Here is a 6012-nt window from a genome sequence, read left to right on the forward strand (position 1 = left end):
AGCTGGGGGCGGGGTCTCGCCCCTCGCCATCATCCATGGGGACCAATCACTAGGCACCGCCGCGGGATGCCCACCAATCCCCGCCAGCAGAGGGTGGGAAGGTGGAGTTTCATAGGCCAGGGGCGGAACACCCAGCTGGTGGGGAAAGGAAGGGGTCCCGCAGATCCCCACACCGTGGGGGGTGGGGCAGCCGTGGGAGCTGGCGGGGCTTCTGAGCGAGGGGGATGAGCTGGCGTCTGTGGCCCAGAGCGCTAAACCTTAGCTCCTCATTCCTGAGAAGTAGGCAGGCAACGTGGGATTGGCTTAAAGAGGGGCGACCCTCGGGGAGGCAGCGACACTTGCAGCCTCTGAGCTAGTCTGGAAGCTCCCTTGTTCCCAGGACTTGGGGGTTTTGAAGCTTTATGTCCTGACCCCAAGCTCTGGGGAGCTCTCCTATCTCCCTGCCCTAGGTCTGTTCCTGTGTCTGAGGCTCCTGGTGTCTCCTGGCTCATCCCTCCCCTTTCTCTTCCCGCCCTCATCACATACACACACACACACACACACACACACACACACACACACACACACACAGCGGCAGGAAGGAGGGGCCGAACCCGAACCCGGGAGCTGTTCGGGAAAGGAGAGCAAAGTGAGGGACGGGGTCCCGCCCTACCAGCGCGCTGCCGAGGCTGGGAAACCATGTGGACGCTGGGATGGGGGCGGTGGTGGTTTTGCATGAACGATCTGTTCCTCAGGTTCTTGTTCCTGCTGTCAAGACACAAGCAGCACACCTCACAACCACCCCTGTCCTCAGTCTGCTCAGAGTCGGGGGTTCGCCTCTTTGATCACCCCACTCCGCCCACCCCAGGGGACTAGTGAACAGCACAGCCGCCAGGAATTGGAGATTCCTGCGAGAGAGGCGGAGCAATCCTGGAAGAGTTCAGCCGGGACTGAAGAAGCCGCAAGAAAACGTGGAACACGACCTCTGTCTAGTGAAGGTCATTTATGTGCAAGCTGAGGGTTTAACACTTTGGTGGTGGGAAGGGCTGGGGCCCTCCAGGACGAGGGAGGCGGCTACTGAGCGCCACCATCTGGGCTGAACTTGAGGGGAGAAAGCTCCACCCACCTCGTGGCTTTTCCGAGCTCTTTTCTTGGGGCACCCACCCCCTCTCTATTTGGAAGCGAACATAGCCTAAGAAGCCTCGAGAGTGAATGTGAATCCTGTGACTACTTGGCCCCTGCGGTCTGAGTGTCTGTGCTTTTGCATATATGTATCCCTCACCCCTCCACCCAGCCCTCACTGGGCGCCATGCTCTGTGCTGCAGATGCCCTGGTGAACCATTCTGTCTCTGCCACAGTCCATACCTCTTTGAATACCGAGTGTAAGGAGGATTCCTGGCATCGTAGATCACTGGCCATTTACAACCTGCTTTCATGTGCCATTTCTGCGTGTGTTCGTGTGTATGTGTGTGAGTAAATGCACACGTGCTCACTCAGACATACTTGCTGGACAGTAGCAATAGGAGGAGTAGGTGGGAGGAATTGGTCTTCTTTACCTGCAGAAAGAAAAGTCATCAGGAGAGGCTGTGGCTTGGACACTACGGGAGACAAGCCCGCTGAGGAAGCAGAAGGAGGTGTGGCATCCGTCCAGTCCTTGGATGCAGGCGGAACCTCTAAAACCAGACCTACCTGAGGAAGGGTTCTCACACTGCCACCTCCTTTCCATCTTCATTCTCCTCACGCTCGATTTCTCCCCTCCCGCTCCCTCCAGCTCTGGGAGATGGTATTTTTAGAAGCTGCTTAGAGACCCGGGACTCCTTTCATTTCAAAATGAGTCCTCACTCCACCATCCCTCACTCCTCTTTAGAACCGGGTGCCATCCCCTTAGCAGGCTCTAAGGCACTAGTCAGGGTTTCTTACTGAAGCTCCAGGGACTTCAACCCAGAGGTTCTGACCCTAGGTGCTAAAACAAAATACAGACTTCCTCTGAACCTGAGAAGGACCTTTCAGAAACCAAGCAGATGGGGGAAATTACCCAGGGAAATCTACATAGGATGCTCTGGCAAACATCTGACTGTTGGAGTCTGGTTTCTACCCTCTTCCACCATACACACCTTCAGGCATCTGGGGTGAATTTCCAGACGGAGACCCTAGGAATAGGGGGAAAGAAGAGGACGAAAAGTCGTGAAATAATCCTTCCCTTTCTTCCTCTGAGCAATTCATTTATAATAAAACCAGAATGGAGAAGCCCCAGTGAATGCAGATATATGCAAATCAGCTGGATCTTAATAAGAGTTGCTCTAAGGCGGACCCCACTCTATCAGGAAGCTGCAGAACAGACAGCTCAGTAAAATTCCGGAAGGACTTAGAAGGAAACCAACCCATTGTTTATCGGGACATTTAAGTGCTGGGGGCCAGTTAACTAATGGCTAGAGTTAGGTTCCTCCCAGGAATAGCAGTGGAGACTGGTGAAATTTGGGGGTGGGGGCAGGGGGTGGTATCTGTCCCTGGCGTTGAACCCTCAGCCCTCCAGCCAGCTTTGGGCTTTCTATCCATGGTGCTGAATCCAACAGGGTCTGGACACTCAGCTGGACCTGGGACTTCTCTGCTGCCATGTTCTGATCCTTGGCAGGATCATAAAGGGTAAGTAGTTTTGCTTCATAATCTTAAAGATTTTCTCTGCTTAATTTTCAAAATTAGTAAATTAAATGCTTTATATTTCCTTTAGCTAAGAATATACAGTGGTGGCTTCTACTCCTCCAGCCTATAACCAAAATCCGACAACTCATGTCTTCAGGAGATAAACAGCCTTCACTCCCTTGCAGAAGGGTGGAGGGGCCTGGAACCCACCCAGAAACATCTTGTTTTCTCTTTTGCTCCTCTCAGACTTCTACTGAAGTAGGCTGGAAGAGATACTCCTCTCTACTTCTACCTCACTATCTTCTAGGATCGTGGGGGAGGACACTTGATGTGGCTGAGCAACTTAATTAAGCACCCAAAATAATAAAAAGTGACCTTCCAGGGAGCAGATTTAATGTTACCACAACCTCCATCTCCAAGTTACTGAAAGTTACAAATCTAGAGGCTGAAGATTTGACCTCTTCCTTTTGCACAGATACAGAAAGTATGGTGAGCCTGACTGGACAGAGAAGGTTATCTCCTCTATAAAGAAGTTTAAGATTGTGTCAGAGGAATCAGGGTCAAGTCCCACTCTCAGGAAGAAGGACGGGGAGAGGCAAAGAGCAGTGGGAGCTTTATTGTTCAAAAGGTCATCTTTTTTTTTTTTTTTTTTTTTTTTTTTTTTTTTTTTGAGATGGAGTGTCTCTCTTTTTTGCCCAGGCTGGACTGCAATGGCATGGCCCGATCTTGGTTCACTGCAACCTCCACCTCCCAGGTTCAAGCAATTCTCCTGCCTCAGCCTCCCAAGTAGCTGGGACTACAGGTGCACACCACCATACCTGGCTAATTTTGTGGTTTTAGTAGAGACAGGATTTTGCCATGTGGTCCAGGCTGGTCTCAAACTCCTGACCTCAAGTGATCCACCTGCCTCAGCCTCCCAAAGTGCTGGGATTATAAGCGTGAGCCACCACGCCTGGCCTCAATTGTATTTTCTTGGATAAAGGAAGCATAGAGCATTTAATTTACTAATTTTGAAAATTAAGCAGAGAAAACCTTTAAGATTATGAAACACAACTACTTACCCTTTATGAGCCTCCACTTCTTTCTGTGTAAAATAGGAGCAAAAACACCTTTCAGAGTTATTGTGAGGTCAGAATATAATTTTTACATATGGCCCAGCTCTGTGCTTGGCACGTAGCTCTGGTATATATTATTAATCAACTCCATGGTTAATTAAGGTTAAAAAAAAAAACAGAAGGAAAAAGGAAAAGAAGTCTGGGCATGGTGGCTCACACCTGTAACCCCAGCACTTTGGGAGGCCGAGGTGAGTGGATCATCTGAGGTCAGGAGTTCAAGACCAGTCTGACCAACATAGTGAAACTCCGTCTCTACTAAAAATGCAAAATAGCTGGATGCGGTGGTGTGTGCCTGTAGTCCTAGCTACTCGGGAGGCCGAGGCAGGAGAATTGCTTGAACCTGGGAGGCGGAGGTTGCTGTGAGCCGAGATCATGCCATTGCACTCCAGCCTGGGCAAAAAAGAGAGACACTCCATCTCAAAAAAAAAAGAAAAAAAAAAAGGAAAAGAAGGGATAAAGGAAGGTTAAGTGGTGAGGTAGGAAGACAGAAAGATATATATACACATATATATATGTGTGTGTATATATATAATTAGAGAGAGAGAGTCGTAGAGGAAAAGACAGAATGAGAGAGAAAGAAAGAGACAGCTGGTTGAGGTGAATGTGGCTAGAAAGCACAGGAGTCTGAAAGAAATGTGCTTGAAGAGACAGGAATGTCATCAGGGCAGGTTGGCTGGCCAGCTGCCAAGTGGCATCAGAGGTGACATTTACTTTGAATTCATCATGGTCCAGGCTTATGAACTTGACTTTAACAGCATTAAGAGAGAATCTATCTATTGGGGAATGGAAAGTAGATCCTACTAACTCAGCTCCTATCCTGCTATCTGAGCCAGAGAAGCAATGTATTAATTTATGATGAGAAATGGAACTGCCAAGGGGGACAGAATGCTCACAATGGCATGTCCAGCACATTCTTTCCCTGTAGGAAAACATGTCCTGGAAGCCAATTTATGATGTGAAGACAGCTTTGAGAGTGGGAGGGGAGGGAGGTGAATGGTTTAAATATTTGATGGCATCAGGCTCTGATAGCCTTGTTCCTCCAAATCCCCAGAAGGGATAAACCTGCTATTGGCACCTGAGTAACTGTGTAGGGGCCAGGACTGGGACTGGAATATACAAACATGTGCTTCTCTGACTCTCTTTCTCTCTCTTTCTCCCTAATGCATATATACATACACATACACACAGATACACACACACACACACACACATATACACACAACACACACACATACACAGACATACATATATTTATGTATGTATTAGAGACAAGCACTCTGTTGCCCAAGCTGGAGTGCAGTGGTGCGATCATAGCTCACTGCAGCCTCAACCTCCCGGGCTCAAGCAATCCTCCAACCTCCTGGGTAACTAGGACTACAGGCACGCACCACCATGCTCATAACTCTTTTTATTTTTTCTTTTGTAGAGACAGGGTATCACTGTGTTCCCCAGGCTGGTCTCAAAGTCCAGCCTAAAGTGATTCTCCTGCCCCAACCTCCTAAAGCGTTGGGATTACAGATGTGAACCACCATATCCAGCCTTCTGACTCTATATTTTTATTCTAGCTCTAATTCTGGAAGCAGCCCATTTTTAGATTGCAGTTCTTTTAAATTTAAATCACCAAAGTAATATAAACTAATGAAAATTGTATAAGTAAAAATATCCATCCTTTCCATTCCAGATAGTCCCCCTCCCAAATTTAAATCCTGTTAAAGACTGATATGTACAATTCCTGATATTTTCTACACACACACACAACTTTACAGAAAATTAATACATCTATTAGTATGGTAAACGCTGTTGATTATTTGCCCAATAGCTTTCCCCTTTCATATTTTATATTGCTGCCAGAGTCTCAGTTTTATTTGGATGTTCTTCTACTGTAGCTGTTTGCTAGCGAAAGATGATCCTCTCCCCAAGTTCAGGGATAAGTAAAGATTGCTATTTGCTAATCACTCCCATCCCATTCCATGTAGCGTGTGATTACAACTCTGGCCTTCTGAATCAGAAATTACAGGAAAGGTTTTCACTCCTAATAAACAGAGATGGATGACAGGCAGCATTCCACTTCTTCTCTGGATGTCATGTCTGCATCTGACACCGGGAGCTGCTGCCTGCCATTACAACATCATGAAGGGGGATATCTCAGCAATGGCAGTTAAGATTTTTCAGTTGTGTTTAACAGGAAACCAAATAAAACTGGCTTAAACAAAAATGAGATTTTATTGGTTGATACAATAGGATGGGAGTAGATCTGTGTAGAACAGTAAGATTTTGC

The 6012-nt window shown here is 47.6% G+C and overlaps 1 pseudogene; it reads left to right on the plus strand.

Moving 5' to 3' along the window:
• Positions 1–1288: 1288 nt before the first annotated feature.
• Positions 1289–6012, plus strand: part of LOC105531575 — a 12456-nt pseudogene continuing 7732 nt past the window's right edge.

The sequence above is a fragment of the Mandrillus leucophaeus genome, unplaced genomic scaffold, assembly GCF_000951045.1.
Source record: "Mandrillus leucophaeus isolate KB7577 unplaced genomic scaffold, Mleu.le_1.0 Scaffold895, whole genome shotgun sequence".
Classification (NCBI taxonomy): domain Eukaryota; kingdom Metazoa; phylum Chordata; class Mammalia; order Primates; family Cercopithecidae; genus Mandrillus; species Mandrillus leucophaeus.